Raw genomic sequence first — 16,798 nt, forward strand, 5'->3', positions numbered from 1 at the left:
GCAGTAGGCAGGAGATTCATCGTCGCTTGAATCCCGAAGAAGTTAGAATCCTCATCGGATTCATCGGCTTCTTCGGATTTAGATGACTCTTCTTCATCGGAGTCCATTTCCTTGCCGATGTATGCCTTCGCCTTGCGAGAGATATTCTTGTGGTTGGAGGAGTACTTGGAGGGATTCCTTGAGGAAGATCTTGACAAAGACTTTTAGGCAGAGATGTGTCTGGGTACACAAACGTGGGTGTATGTTTCCCCTGACTTGTGCACGAACAGTAGGCCTCCGCCACGGTAGCCAAAGCTCAAAAAGGGAAGAGCTACACCAACATGCAAAATATGGTCAAGCCAGAAAAGCAGCTCTTAGTGAGATCAAAGAGCGGTCCAAGAAGACCAAGACAAACAAAATAGAAGAAGCATCACCTTGGGAAGGCTTCCCTTGCCGGGAAGGAGAGCCCGGCCGGGTCAAGGCCATCCCAGGGATGAGTCCAAGATTTCCCCGGCAAGCTTGCCGGGTCCGCCAAGGGTGAGCCTCCCCGCCAAGGCACCACCGATCCACCGCATCGCAATGCAAATCACTTATCAGTGTGGTGTCAAGCCCTAAAGTGATTAAGTGGCTTCCACTAGGCATGCGGCAGTAATTTGGAAGACAGATTACCTTCATATGACACCCTTCCAGAGGCATGTCAAGCGGATAAGCAAAATATGATTAAGCGGCACAGTAGGCTTGCCAGGCTGCATTCTCAGCGTGACACCTCGCAGTGCATTTAATGCACTTTGTCCTAACTGCCGGAGTTAGGTATGATAGCACTGTTAGCTATCTAATCATTAGATAAAGACTATTTTGCCATCGTGGTCACCTGTTAAGCTCTAAAAGGAGGTCCAGGGCAACCTAGCAAAGAATTTGGACCCTTACAGACTTGTACACGTGTAGCTGCTCTCCCCGAGGCCACCTTGTTGGGCTTGAGCGCTACACGTTCGTTGGGTTCCTCCATCAAATCCACCAAAGCAGGAGTAGGGTTTTACACCTCACGGTGGCCCGAACCTGGGTAAAAGCTACTAGTGTCATCGTTGTTGTGGTGTTTCATGGCCTCTGCTCTTTGTGCAACATGACCTTCCCCTTGCCAAACCACAAGGGGCTGCTGTCCCCATAGATTATCGTGTTCCACCACGACATCTGTGGCGCGCCAGGTAGGGGGAAGAGCTTGCGCGAACCTGAGGTTGCGAACAACACGTCAGGCTGCATCATCATCTTTATCGACACTCTCTTCATCAACGGCTTCCAAGAAGAAGAACTACGTCGTTCTCTAGCCTCGTCCTACACAGGTTCCGCCACTCGTCTCCGCCGCAGGCGCGACGGTGACGGGAGTGAAAGACGATGGTGATGCGATGACCACGGGTGGCACGGATGGCATGGCCACCATGCTTCCCGCGGCTAGAAAATGAAGCGAGGCATGTGGCGACATCGCCCTCCTCGCGAGCTCCTGTCTAGCACATCCGATGCCGAAGGATATCATTTGGACAAACAAGAAAAATGGTGCATGGTCGTCCTCATCCTCCCTTCTCCCTTGTCAATGATCGAGCCATGCATTGGTAGCGTCACCGATGTCGATGAGCATGCGTGGAGCTTGGTCCCGCATTTATCACACCAAGGGTAAATCCTGAGTGGAGCGCTGGTGCGAATCATTTGTTGACGCCCCGACAAGCATGCTTTGGCAAGGCCTTTCGCGCCAGCATGGCCTTCATGCCTGCTGCTGTGAAATCATTGACAGTACAGGGAAAAGGAGAGAGGGGCCAATCCTTCTTTTCTACCATGCGTCAGCAGTTTCAAGCATTTTATCGGTTCCTCCAGCCCTTGCCAGGTCTGGGTGCGTGACTAATGGACTGCCTGGTCCCTCCCTTGTGCTCCTACATGTTTGTTGCCTTTGCAGAACAAAGCGGATATGCAAGCATGATCCCTTTGAAGATACACAAACTGAAGGAGCAACTGCGAGTGGAGAAGAAGATGTTACGCATGACCAAATGCACACCCCACCAAGGAGGCGGGCACATATGAAAGATAAGTTGACATGTTCATCAGCTTTTCTTTAGAGTTTGCACTTGCTTATCCCTCGGACAACCAAGTTTTCATATGGCTAGTATTTTGTGTGATGGCACCTTGTTGTATTTGTCTGTGCCCCCACTTTGTTTCAAGCCTGCTCAACGAAGTGGGCGGCAGCATTAAAGACTGCTAAGGAAAAACCTGTCGGCAACATTTCCTTGCCAGCTGAATGCCGAGGACCCATTCCTCACAGCAATCGTGGCAGCATGCTACTAGTAGGCAACCAAAATAGGCAAAAGAAACTAACCATACAGATATCAATGGGTAAACACAAGAGGGATAGCATGGATTAACATAATTGAACATCAGTTTGACGAATGCCGAAGCAAGAACAATACGAGGCCTAAACACAAGACACATATCATGTTTTGTTACAGGGCACTACATCAATAAAAATAGTTAAAGGCTAAGCTTGGCGATCTCCGAAGACCCTTGGGACGGAGAGAACCTTGTCGGCGAGAGGACCAGCCTTCTTCGCAGTAGCAGAAGTATCGGCACCCGGTGGCAGCCTCTTGAAGCCATCGGCAATGTTGAGGTCTGGGTGGCGGAAAGCAAGGTTGCTCAAGACCATGAAGAGGGCATCATAGGCAAGCTTCCGGGACTCATTAGCAAAGAATTCAGCTATGTCGTCCTTGTACATCTTCAACCTTTCAATCAATTCAAAGAAAAGCGTTAGCTGGACACTTGGAACTTCATGGTTGTTGACGAAGAAAGCCCAGCTCTTCATGTCCATCTTCAAGATTTGGGCAGTGAGGCGCTCGGCAATGTCAACTAGGTATTTGATCCAGAGGTCGTGCTGCTCAATCTGGTTCTGCAATTTGTCCTCTGCGTCTTTTTGGAGGGTTCTTGCATTATCCAAGTCCTTCGTCAGCAACTTCTCGCGAGCTCCGGCAGATTCAATTTCACTCTCCAAGGTGCCAAGCCTTGGCTTCATGTCAGTAATGGTGTTGTTGGTAGTGTCAAGGTCCTGGCTCTTGGAGGAAAGCTGGGATTGCACCTCCTTCATGAAGGTCTCTACTTTCTGCGCTTCCTCTTTGAGAGCCATGATTTCCTTGGTGCTCCCGGTAAGGTCCTCCGCCAGCTTGGCCACTTGGTGATCAAGGTTAGTCTTGGTGGCAGATGCGACGGGAAGCTAATCGGTAACCTTCTTCAACTGAGCAGAAGAGTCAAGGGTGAGCATGTCAAGAGCTGCTTTATGGCTGTCCTCCAAGTCTTTTGTGTACTCCTAGATGAGGGCATCTAGTTCTTCATCCTTTCCGCAGAGGGTGGCTTCAAGGTTCCCTTCCTGGGTATAAATATCTTTCTCCTTGGCGTTCAGAAGCGCTTCGCGCTCTGCCAAGCGGACCTCCTGGGCAGCAACATCTTCCTTGGCAATGATTATCTATCACTTCCTGTTGCTGCTGAAGGGATTGAAACTACCTACTGTGCCACTCGCGCAACTCGTTCCCTTTGTCCCTTAGCTTCTGATCCATCAGGCCAGCAGAGTCACATTGCTCCTTGATTGTTTGCCATTTCAAGCTATATTTCTCGGCATGTCCTTGATTCGTGTTGCCATGGACTCAAAAAGGATAAGTCCTTGGCCCCGTCAGTAGAATCATCAGCTTCTTCGACTCTCTGGGATAGCAGTCCCAGGATGGGCCTGATTTCTTCATTGAAATCCATGCCCACTACAACAGATGAGTTGGGGGCTGCAAGCGCAGGTTGGGCAAGGACCAGCACCCATTTGCTTGAAGATGGTTGTGGGGCTGCGGTCGGTGTGCCAAACGAGGAAAGGGGGTCCATGGTTTGAAGGGGAGTTTTCTCCTCAGCCACTGTCTCTGGGACCGATGTGCTGCAGAGGGCCTCCTCTGCTTCATTTGAGTGGTCTTGGATGTCCCAGCAGTATGATCTTTGCCTTCCGCCATAGCAATCTTTGCGGCCTCCTCGACAACATCTTTCCCAATGCCGACTACTTCCTGTACCAGCCCAGGTTCCTTGGTCACCAAGGCTACAAATGAAAACAATGAGCAACAATGATGAGATATCGTAAATCATCAAATGAGATAAAGGGAGGCAAGAGCAAGTAAATTACCTGGTGGTGTTTGCTGCGGAAGGGTGCCGGCCTCCCCGACCACGTCTATTGCCGGTATGCGGTCCATGTCCCCTCCCTCGGCAGCCGTGGTCTCAGCATGGATGGACTCCTCGATTGAAGTCCTTGCCGGTGATTTCTCCGCTTGCACCATGGTTGTGGTTAACCATTCTTCATGGACCCACCCTGGTGGTCCTCCTCTCCTTCCTTGGTGGGGGACATGGCGTGTTCCTTCCAGACAGGTGAAACATGCCCCACATCCTCATGCCTGGGGCTGGGCTGGGGACTGGGCACAGGATCCTCTGACCTGTCTCCCACCTGACCCGTGCTTGCCAAGGGCCCCGGCGGCGCCACCTGCTTAATACGTTTGGCCTGCTGGATGAGGGGTTCTTCATCTTTGTCAAGTTCACAAAGAAGATTAGATCAGCAAATCTCATATGCATAGTGCCTCAGCAGGGAGTTTAGTCGTTTTCCTTACTCTGGATCTACAAGCATGGAGCCTAGTGCATCTACCGCGGGAGGCGGGGGTCGCCCTGCTCCTCTTCAGAGTTGGAAGAGCAGAGCTTCCCAGTAGGATCGATCTCGTTGGAGGGGCAGAAGTCCCTGGCAAGATCAAGATGTACGGAAGCTGGGCTCGACTAGGGCTGGAGTCAACCCCAATAACAACGCGTCACTTGGAGGGTGGAGTCTTGGCCTCCGACAGAAGAATAGAGTGGCGGCGTTCCACCTCTGGTTTATTGACTCTGGAAGTAGTCTTCTTCACCCTCTTTGTGACCGTCGAGGAGGCAAGAGCCGCCTTTCCCCGACTGACCCGCTTACGAGGGAATTGATCTGAGTATGGTCCTTGGGCTTGGGGGCCTGGCACAAGCCATTTCTCCTCCGCCTCAGGCTGTTCCACCTCTTCAGCTTCACTCCCTTCTTGGGTTTCTCCTGCTGTGGCATGGTGAGTCCCGACCTCGACAGGGTCCAACCCGGCAAGCTCTTCCGCGTCTTGCTCCTTGCTCTTTCCTTCAGAGGAGCCTTCGCCTTCTGCTTCATCCTCCTCTCCGGGCCTCAACATCCCGGCAGCCGAGAGCGCTCTATCCTCTGCGATCCGCTAAGAAATGAATGTTGCTTCTGTCAGGGAAGTGTGCTTGACAAGATCATTCTCCACCCTGGATGGCTCTCTTCTAGGCTGGAGACCCATTCTATCTCTGCATCCAATGTTGGCAATTCCCAATCGGACACAAGTCCATAAGCATTGCAGTTAGGCATCCACTTCAGAATTTGGTCCCGAGCAGAGTTGATGTGCAACAGGACGACCTTTTCTAGCAAATTAAATGGCCCAAGGCTGCCGAACAACTGTTCACACAGCCAGTCGTGGCCATATATCGACAAATTGTTGGTAAGGCCTGGGTACAGACTCATCATGTCGGGGGCCGTCAGATTTCGGGCTACGCAGACCCAAGAAAGGTTCGAACTCAGGGGCGTGTGCGAAGAACTCGACCTCGCAAGCCTCTCGATCCGCTGCTCTCACGACCTAGCTCGGTCAACACGACAGAGAAAGACACAACAGTTTACCAAGGTTCAGGCCAGCTTGCGGTGTACTATCCTACTCTTGCTTTGTGATGGATTAGCCTCGTGAGGGGCTTAGGACAAACTAGTAAAAGTGGAAGAACAGCCTCAGGAGGTGTGTTCTTGTGATGAGCTCTTGGTGGTTGGATGAGTTGATCACCAGATGAGTCGATCCCACTCTCTGAGGGTGGCTAGGCTAGCTCTATTTATAGTGGCCTTGGTCCTCTTCCTCCAAAACTTAGGCGGGAAGGGATTCCACAACGACCAAATTTGAAGGGGAACAAGAAGTACATCTAATCCTGATGAAAGGTGGTCTTCGCCTGCAAAGCCTCTAAGCATGACATCATGGTGGGCTCGGCGATGACATACATCCTGCCATTCTGGCGGTCTAGGTCTCGTTGCACGCAAATGGCAACCTTTGGCTGATTCCTTGGGACTCCACACCTGCGCATGTCTCCTTCGCACCAAAGAGGAAAGCTACTCCTCTGCGCCCGCTGGCACGCGCCTGGCCTTGGTCATCCTGGCTGATATTATTCCAGCCTCGTGAGGCCGGGTCTCGCATAGAAATCTTTGCTCCGCTCAGGAGGTCGCCCAACGAGGCTGCTCCCTCGGGAGGTCTTGATGTCGCCCGCCTCATGGTAAGCAGGTCTGGGTACCATGGTTCCCAGAACACCAACAGAAGCCCCCGGGCCCAAGGCGTGCTCGCACTTGGCTTCAAGGTGAAGCCAAAGGGCAAGTGCGGAACACCATGGGTCCCAATCGCCTGCGGACCGGGCCGACGCGTGGCGTTTGATGGGATGTGGCTGTTTCCGCTTCCCCACGTCGCCTCAGCAACCGTTCGACTTGACAACTACATGCTGCATGCAGAGAGAATCATCATTACTTGAGATCATGGGAGGCCGATGATTTACCTTCTCCTGGCTATAAATGCGGGAGCGGGCGGATCCCCTGCTCATCTCCGTCTTCTTGCTCCTTGATCCACCATCTTGCCATAGCACCTGTGGCACCGTCGAGGAGGCTCTCGACCACGGAGAAGGGAATGGCCCCAAAGGAGGGGACTGTCTCACCCCCGCCCAAGAGAGGCCGCGACCGTTCTCGCAAGTACGCAGCGACACCGACAGCTGCTCCCCGCGGGCGCACATGCCCGCTTTCTAAGGATCGTACTGCCTACGGCAGCCTTGTGGGTGCATCTTCTCGCGGTGAGAGCCATCACGGTCAAGGAAGCTGCCGTGAGGAGGTGAGGCGCGCGGTGGCCATTCGGCCACCACGGTCGTGGTCCCACTAAGCCGACTCTCCCTGGAGTTTGTGGTGTGGGCGGAGAAGCCTGCCGGTGCCTGGCTCCAGCTCCCTTGCTTCTTTGCGAATGTGCTCCGGCCCGGGGGCCTGGTGGCTTCTGGCTCCAGGCCGACGGTTGCTGCAGCAAGGCCTCATGGGTGGGGGTCGAGGTCACGGCCGCCTGCAACATGTTCCTGACCCGTAGGTGGCAGTCGTTCGCCCGGGCGCCGGACCTGCGCAGGAGGTGCACCCTCCACTTCAGGTATGATAACGTCGCGACCCTCTACATGAGGATCTTTGGGGAAGATGGCTGTCACACCCTAGCTAGTCATGCATTAGAGTGTTGCATCATGTTTACTCTTTCATCAGAAACTTGAAATGGGGATGACAGAACCCCCAGTCCCCTCTGACACCAACTAGGGTTACTAAAATAATTTTTCAATGAACCTGAAATGCCCTTCTAAAATGCCCATCATTTTTGCCTTGGTTCAGAACCTCTGACAAAAGTGGTGCACATTTTTCTAGGCCATCCTAGGGTTCTTGAATTAAATCATAGTTATTTGAATTTGGGCATTTAAAATAATATAAAATATTTAAATGCTCAAATATCTCCAAACTAAAATGTTTCATGTTGGAAATAATCCAACTATGGACCAGGAGTAGTTTGGTGATTTTTGGAGTTGCCTAGGTATTTTATTTAAATCAACAAAGTTGCAGATATATTAAATAAAAACAGAAAACAGAAAAGAAAGGGGAAGACTTACCTGTGCGGCCCAGCCAGCCGGCCGGCCCAGCCAGCAACCGACCCAGCCCAGCACTGTAGCTCCCCGTCGTCTTCCTCCCCACGCCCCGAAGCTGCTGCGTGCTCGCGCGCGCGCGGCCGCGCGGCCACCTCCTGCTTGCCGACGCCCTCCTGGCCGCGTGGACGACGCCCGCAGCCCGTCCCGATCCCCCCTGCTCTCTCTCACTCTCCCTGGCTCTCTCCTTCCTCTCTCTCGCTCTCTCTCTCGCTCGGCCGAACACGACCGTCGCCGCCGTTCGCCACAGCCATCGTCCCCGGCCACCCCTCGCTCCCCCGATTAGCTCAGAAGCTCCGCCACAACTCCCTCTTCCTCCCCACCGCTCCACGGGTCTCCGGAAGCCTTGCATCGCCGCCACGTCGCCGTTCCCCTCTTCGGACTCCGATCACCGTCGCCGACGAATTCGCCGTCTCCAGCGCGTCCCCGAGCCCGTTTCGACGCCCACTGCAACCGCGGTGAGCTACGCCACCGTTTCCCCCTTCTTCCCTGCTCTCTCCCGACCCCTAGGCCCTAGCCCCACCGCGGCCGAAAGCTTCACGCCGCCGGCGATGTCGCCGTCGTGGCCACGGTCGCCGTAGCGCCCAACCGAGCTCACCATCGTGCTCCACATCTCACTAGGAGCACGTAGCACGCACCAACGCTACCCCAAACCCCCTGCAACACCCTTCCCGTGCACGACCGAACCCCGGCGGCCGCAACCGAGCTCGCCGCCGTCGACTCCGGCCACCCCGACCCCAACGGACTCCGCCAAGAGCCGCGGGTCGTCCTCAGCTTCACTCCGGAGGCCTCCGCGGTTCATTTGGTGGCTGAAACGACCAAAACCACTATCGCCACCGCACTGATGGTCGCCGCCGGCCAGAACTCCGGCGAGCTGACGTGGCCTAGTTAATTAGCCACTAACCCACCACCTACTGACGCTGACAAGTGGGCCCCAGGGCTTAGTCAAAGCTAACCAGCCCGGGTCAACACGGGATTAGCCCCTGTGTCACTGACGTGTGGACCCCACACGTCAGGTTTGACCCGAGCCAGCCCTGTTGACCTGCTGATGTCACTGTGACGTCAGGCTGACGCAGTAAATGATATTTCTGGATTTAAATTAAATCAGGAAATTCCAGAATATTAATTAAACTTCAAAAATTCATAACTTTTATTCTGTAACTCCAAATTGGACAAATTATATATGAAAAATGATCAGAAAAATCCAATCTATCCATCTGTACTATTTTCATGCATGATCAAACAAGTTAAATTGATGTTTTAAACAGAACAAGAAAAGGCACTTTAAAAGGCCATATTTGAATTTGGAATTTGAATCTTTGATTCAAATTTGCTCAAACACTTCTGGCTTTAGTTGCATTAGCCCAACACACTCATATTGCCATGTTTCATGCATGCATCATATTGTTGCACATTGTTTGGTGATGCCTGTGTATCGTTATCCTTTGCGACAGGATTTGTCCCCGAGGAGTACCGTGACTACCCTAACGAAGAACCGTATCCGTGCAACGAACCATCAGGCAAGCAACCAACCATTTGATCATACCGATACAATCCCATGTTCTCGCTCCTGCTCTTTTTTACTGCATTAAGACAACGCGATTCAAACTGCTGTGTGCTACGGTAGTTGAACCCATTTCCTCTGCATGACCTGTCATTGCCACAGTAACTAGATGAAACCCACTAGCATGTGTAGGAGTTGATTGAGCCATATGTATGTGTTGTTCCTACCTTGCTATGCCTGCTATGCTTAGAGTTGTGTCAGGTCTGGTTCATCTGGGTGATGGGCTAGAGTGAAATGATTATGTCGGTAATGGGAGTTGTGTGGTGAACACGATTTGGTAAAGGTATCGATGAGAGGCCATGTAGGAGTATATGGTGGGTTGTTTCATTGAAGCCGACCTTAAGCACTGAGATCTGTATGTGTGATTTAAGATACAGCTACTACCATGCATTGGGCCCTGAAATATGACCCCGCTCGACTTCTTATTCACCCTAGCTCTCTGTCCAGGAGTTGCAAGTAGTTTCTGGTGTTTGTAGCCTACTGGAGGCCGTGGACAGCGCTGACCGTAGGGGTGGGCTGTGATGCGGTAGGTACGTGGCCGGGTGTACCGAATACCCGTTAGGTATCTCGGGAACCCTGTTCACATCGTTCGGGGCCGTATGGGAAACCTCGGCCGGACTCCCTGCGGATGGAACCTGAATAGGCGATAAACCTGGACTAGAGGCTTAAGTGTTTAGGTAGGTCGTGGTCTACACCCACGTCGGCTTTCGCTTGAAGTCTGCCGAGCACATATCGTGTGCAGACGCTAAGTGGTGGAAACATGTATGAAGAAGTACACCCCTGCAGGGTTATCATGATCTATTCGAATAGCCGCGTCCGTGGTAAAGGACTACTTGGTTGCCTATACAGTTCATAGACAAGTAAATGGAAACTACTAAAAGCCTCAAGATAAGTGTGAGTGCCGAGGATGGCTCTTCCGTAGGAAGACGGAGGTGGATCCTCGGTAGTGTATTGAAGTGGTGAGTAGTGGACTCGTGTGCGCAAAACATTTCAAGTTGGAGTATCGTAGGATAGTCTAGCCATGAGTCAAAGCTGGCTTGCTGCAATAACTCCACCAACCCTTCTTGATACTATGCATGTATGTAGGATCTGATGTAAGTCTTGCTGAGTACCTTTGTACTCATGTTGCCATAATCTACATTTTACAGAAGACGCTGCAACCCCTTCTGATGGGTTCTATGTAGACGTTGACATCAACGAGTAGGCTAAAGACCCAGGTGGTGACCCTGAGCTTGTGATGGACCACGTAGTATAGTTAGGCTTCCAAGCCTCTTTTATTTACTAGTTGTCTGTACCCAGACAAAGTACTTCCGCTGTTGGCTTGTATGACTGTATGATTTGTATGTTGGGTCGTGAGACCCATACCTGTGTGTATGACATGTATGGCTCCCTGAGCCTTAAATAAAGTACTTGTGTCATAGAGTCATGTTGTGATGCTTCGTTGTATTTGCACATATCGAGCATATTGTGTGTATGATTGAAATGCTTGGTATGTGTGGGATCTGACTATCTAGTTGTTTATCTTTAGTAGCCTCTCTTACCGGGAAATGTCTCCTAGTGTTACCGCTGAGCCATGGTAGCTTGCTACTGCTCTGGAACACTTAGGCTGGCCGGCATGTGTCCTTCTTCGTTCCTGTGTCTGTCCCTTCGGGGAAATGTCACGCTTTGAGTACCGGAGTCCTGTTAGCCCGCTACAGCCCGGTTTACCGGAGTCCTGCTAGCCCAGTGCTACAGCCCGGACCCACTTGCTGATGACCGACACGTTCGAAGCTGGGTCATGGATGCCTGTCCCTGTAAGTCTGTGCCACTTTGGGTTTACAACTAGTCATGTCAGCCTGGGCTCTTTATCATATGGATGCTAGCGACACTATCATATACGTGAGCCAAAAGGCGCAAACGGTCCCGGGCAAAGGTAAGGCGACACCCGTGGGAATACCGTGCGTGAGGCCGCAAAGTGATATGAAGTGTTACCGGCTAGATCGATGTGACATCGAGTCGGGGTCCTGACAGCGTTGAATTAAATCAGGAAATTCCAGAATATTAATTAAACTTCAAAAATTCATAACTTTTATTCTGTAACTCCAAATTGGACAAATTATATATGAAAAATGATCAGAAAAATCCAATCTATCCATCTGTACCATTTCCATGCATGATCAAACAAGTTAAGTTGATGTTTTAATCAGAACAAGAAAAGGCACTTTAAAAGGCCATATTTGAATTTGAAATTTGAATCCTTGATTCAAATTTGTTCAAACCCTTCTGGTTTTAGTTGCATTAGCCCAACACACTCATATTGCCATGTTTCATGCATGCATCATATTGTTGCATATTGTTTGGTGATGTTTGTGTATCGATGTCCTTTGCGACAGGATCTGTCCCCGAGGAGTACCGTGATTACCCTAACGAAGAACCGTATCCGTGCAACGAACCATCAGGCAAGCAACCAACCATCTGATCATATCGATACAATCCCATGTTCTCGCTCCTGCTCTCTTTTACTGCATTAAGACAACGCGATTCAAACTGCTGTGTGTTACGGTAGTTGAACCCATTTCCTCTGCATGACCTGTCATTGCCACAGTAACTAGATGAAACCCACTAGCATGTGTAGGAGTTGATTGAGCCATATGTATGTGTTGTTCCTACCTTCCTAAGCCTGCTATGCTTAGAGTCGTGTCAGGTCTGGTTCATCTGGGTGATGGGCTAGAGTGAAATGATTATGTCGGTAATGAGAGTGGTGTGGTGAACACGATTTGGTAAAGGTATCGATGAGAGGCCATGTAGGAGTACATGGTGGGTTGTTTCATTGAAGCCGACCTTAAGCACTGAGATCTGTATGTGTGATTTAAGAATCAGCTACTACCATGCATTGGGCCCGAAACCAATGGACCCTCTCGACTTCTTATTCACCCTAGTTCTCCGTCCAGGAGTTGCAAGTAGTTTCTGGTGTTTGTAGCCTACTGGAGGCCGTGGACAGCGCTGACCGTAGGGGTGGGCTGTGATGCGGTAGGTACGGGGCCGGGTGTACCGAATACCCGTTAGGTATCTCGGGAACCCTGTTCACATCGTTCGGGGCCGTATGGGAAACCTCGGCCGGACTCCCTGCGGATGGAACCTGAATAGGCGATAAACCTGGACTAGAGGCTTAAGTGTTTAGGTAGGTCGTGGTCTACACCCACGTCGGCTTTCGCTTGAAGTCTGCCGAGCACATGTCGTGTGCAGACGCTAAGTGGTGGAAACATGTATGACGAAGTACACCCCTGCAGGGTTAACATGATCTATTCGAATAGCCGCGTCCGCGGTAAAGGACTACTTGGTTGCCTATACAGTTCATAGACAAGTAAATGGAAACTACTAAAAGCCTCAAGATAAGTGTGAGTGCCGAGGATGGCTCTTCCGTAGGAAGACGGAGGTGGATCCTCGGTAGTGTATTGAAGTGGTGAGTAGTGGACTCGTGTGCGCAAAACATTTTAAGTTGGAGTATCATAGGATAGTCTAGCCAAGAGTCAAAGCTAGCTTGCTGCAATAACTCCACCAACCCTTCTTGATACTATGCATGTATGTAGGATCTGATGTAAGTCTTGCTGAGTACCTTTGTACTCATGTTGCTATAATCTACATTTTTACAGAAGACGCTGCAACCCCTTCTGATGGGTTCTATGTAGACGTTGACATCAACGAGTAGGCTAAAGACCCAGGTGGTGACCCTGAGCTTGTGAAGGACCACATAGTATAGCCAGGCTTTCCAAGCCTCTTTTATTTTACTAGTTGTCTGTACTCAGACAAGTTACTTCCGCTGTTGGCTTGTATGATTGTATGACTTGTATGTTGGGTCGTGAGACCCGTACCTTTGTGTGTATGTTATGTATGGCTCACTGAGCCTAAAATAAAGTACTTGTGTCGTAGAGTCATGTTGTGATGCCTCGTTGTATTTGCACATATCGAGCATATTGTGTGTATGATTGAAATGCTTGTTATGTGTGGGATCTGACTATCTAGTTGTTTATCTTTAGTAGCCTCTCTTACCGGGAAATGTCTCCTAGTGTTACCGCTGAGCCATGGTAGCTTGCTACTGCTCTGGAACACTTAGGCTGGCCGGCATGTGTCCTTCTTCGTTCCTGTGTCTGTCCCTTCGGGGAAATGTCACGCTTTGAGTACCGGAGTCCTGTTAGCCCGCTACAGCCCGGTTTACCGGAGTCCTGCTAGCCCAGTGCTACAGCCCGGACCCACTTGCTGATGACCGACACGTTCGAAGCTGGGTCATGGATGCCTGTCCCTGTAAGTCTGTGCCACTTTGGGTTTACGACTAGTCATGTCAGCCCGGGCTCTTTATCATATGGATGCTAGCGACACTATCATATACGTGAGCCAAAAGGCGCAAACGGTCCCGGGAAAAAGGTAAGACGACACCCGTGGGGATACCGTGCGTGAGGCCGCAAAGTGATATGAGGTGTTACCAGCTAGATCGATGTGACATCGAGTCAGGGGTACTGACAGCGTTGGCATCAGAGCCGGACTGCCTGTAGGTTCTCCAAGCCAAACTGGTCGATGTTGAGTCTAGAAATTCTTTAGTTATATGTAGGGGAATTGTTTGTGGGTTGGAACGTAAGGCTCTTTTTACTCCTTATATCTTATGACATTCTGATCTGAGTCAGTCCATTCTTCCACCGGGGGTTAAGGAATTAGGATCTATTCTCTCTATCAGGATCACGTGTTACTAATCAGTAGTACCTTATAAGTTTGATGGTTACAAGCCTAGTTCAGTTCTACTACCACATTATGTTGCCAGAATGGTTTCAGAACTTTGATATGATGATGTTGAGTGTGTACGAAATCCTTTGTCAAATGTCTCAAAATCCTTTTTGAGCATTTACAGCTGTTATGCTGCCGAAATTTTGCTAGAAATTCTAATGCCTTTGCATTATGATTGTGCTTTCAGATGGCCACTCGCGACCTCAATCAAGTGGTTCGCCTGACTCGATGCCTAGATGTACCCGGCCATACTGCTAAGTTGGTCAGGGTAATGACTGAGGCTGGATACCGCTGGTATCCTGAGTACACGGTCGAAGAGCAATTCCGAGACTTTAATCAAAGCCAGTATCTCTGCACTGTCAGGATATTTCCATCTTATCCTGGATCCACTGAGCCTCTTCACTGCTCCTATGGACTCGGGGTTACTATCGAGATGGCTGTGCAGGATGCCGCCTACTCTATGATGACCATTATGCGAGTCAGATCTGGTCTATTTCGGGACTCTGATTTCCGGTATATGCCAGGATCACTTCCGGGAGCACAAGGGTATCTCCAGGCTATCTATGCTGACTCCACTCAGGAGGATTCACGGACTCGCACCACTGCTGAGATGCTCGAGGATAAGGACCGTGAAAACCGGGCCTTAAGGTTAGAGCTCTTCAATACCCGTGCCGACCACTGGGCCACTTTGACTTGGTTCGCACCGGCGGTGCAAGCTGGATATTCAGATATGCGCGATCTCTATCCTGTGAGATCTGCTCTGCCAGACGTGATGGTTTGGCGTGATGTAGGAGGCATCACCCCACCTCGCGGTCCCCGCAGGCCACCGTTTGTTGGTCCACGACCTCATCCTAGCCCCTATGGTCCACAAGCTCCGCGAGACCGTCTGTTTCCGGATGATCATGTTGAACTTCCAGGCTATGGAGGTGACTTCTACGAGGACTACTACGGATCGGTCTGAGTTAGTAGTAGTATCACTAGTTCGTACTAGCTGTGTCGTCTATTGTCCTGCGTGTCTCGTGGGATATGACCTAGTTTGTACTCTTTCCGGAGATGTAGAAAAATAATGTATAGGAGCTTGGGATGCCTCCGATGAGATGTAATCCTCTTTTCACCGTATTAGTACTTTGCTTGGTCTTGTACTAAACCTGTATGGTGTGTATGACGATGGAATAAAGAAGCAGTTTCTGTATCTACCATGTCATACGGATGATCATCTTGCATTCCGAATTATTCCTTACATTATGTATCCTATGTCGGAATTTTATCATTCTGACTAAATCATTGTCTTGTTTACCTAGGATGGTCAACACGCGCGCTAACCCTGCTTCCCAAGAGCAGGCCGAAGGCAGTGAAGCCAGAAATGAACATCTGCCTCAACCTCCTTCACTAGCCGAGGTTATGATGGAAGCTGAGAGAAACAAGCGGGAGACAAACCGTTTGTTGGAGCGTATTGAACAGAACACAGCACACCATCAGAGGGCTAACGTGGTGTCACTCAGTGATTTTATCAAATTGCATCCACCCACGTTCCACCACTCCGTCGAGCCTCTCGACGCTGATGACTGGCTTCGCAGTATCTCTCACAAGCTGCGTTCCGCGCTGGTAGCTGAGGCTGACAAGGTCACCTTTGCTGCATATCATCTTGAAGGCCCCGCCAGTCTATGGTGGGAGAATTATGGAGCTATGCACCCAGCGGGCCATGTCACTACTTGGGCTGAGTTCAGTGAGGCTTTCCGTGAACATCACATTCCGGAGGGTCTCATGGACCGTAAGCGTGAAGAATTTTGCAATTTCACCCAAGGCCGACTTTCTGTGGATGTCTATAGCAGGGAGTTTGGTAATCTTGCACGATATGCAACCGAGGAAGTTTCTACTGACGCTAAGAAGCAAGCAAGGTTCCGCAAGGGCCTTAGTCCTGAGCTTCGCCGCGACCTCCGTCTGCATGAGTGCACATCTTTTTCGAAACTTGTCAACAAAGCCATCAGTGCTGAAACTGGTCAGACTGACTATGACGCAACACGCAAGCATGGACGTGACACGGGTTCCTCATCCGGTGCTGGTCCTCAGAAGCGCCGTGTGTGGGTACCCAACACCGCCCTGCCACCCAGGTTCACACCGAGGCCATCTTTCCAGGCGCCTCGCCCCGCTCAACAGTCTGCTCCAGCCAAGCCCTATGGGGGTCCAACCAATAATGCTCCTCCACGTACCAGTTCCGTGACTTGTTTCAAGTGTGGGGAATCTGGTCATTATATGCGTGAGTGTCCCCAGACCAACCCCAATCAATCTGCTAAAGCTGTTGGCCGTGGCAAGCCGACAGGAAAGGTGTTTCATGCTAAACCGGTCACCGCTTCACGTGGCCATGTCAACTGTATCTCTGCCGAAGAAGCTCAAGAGGACCCCAACGTCGTTCTCGGTACGCTTCTTGTTAATTGCCACCCGGCATCTGTTCTTTTCGATACAGGAGCCTCTCATTCTTTTATATCTGAAAATTATGCTCGTTTGCATAACATTGCATTCTGTGACTTGCCATCCACTATGGAAATCTCTACCCCTGGGTCTAGATGGCAGACCTCTAGGGTAAGTTATGGAAATGAGATCCAAGTCGACAGACTTGTTTTCCTTGCATCTCTGATAGCCCTTAAATCTTCGGATATTAATATCATTTTGGGTATGGACTGGATGTCAGCTCAT

This window comes from Triticum aestivum, chromosome 4B (genome assembly GCF_018294505.1).
Source record: "Triticum aestivum cultivar Chinese Spring chromosome 4B, IWGSC CS RefSeq v2.1, whole genome shotgun sequence".
Taxonomy (NCBI): domain Eukaryota; kingdom Viridiplantae; phylum Streptophyta; class Magnoliopsida; order Poales; family Poaceae; genus Triticum; species Triticum aestivum.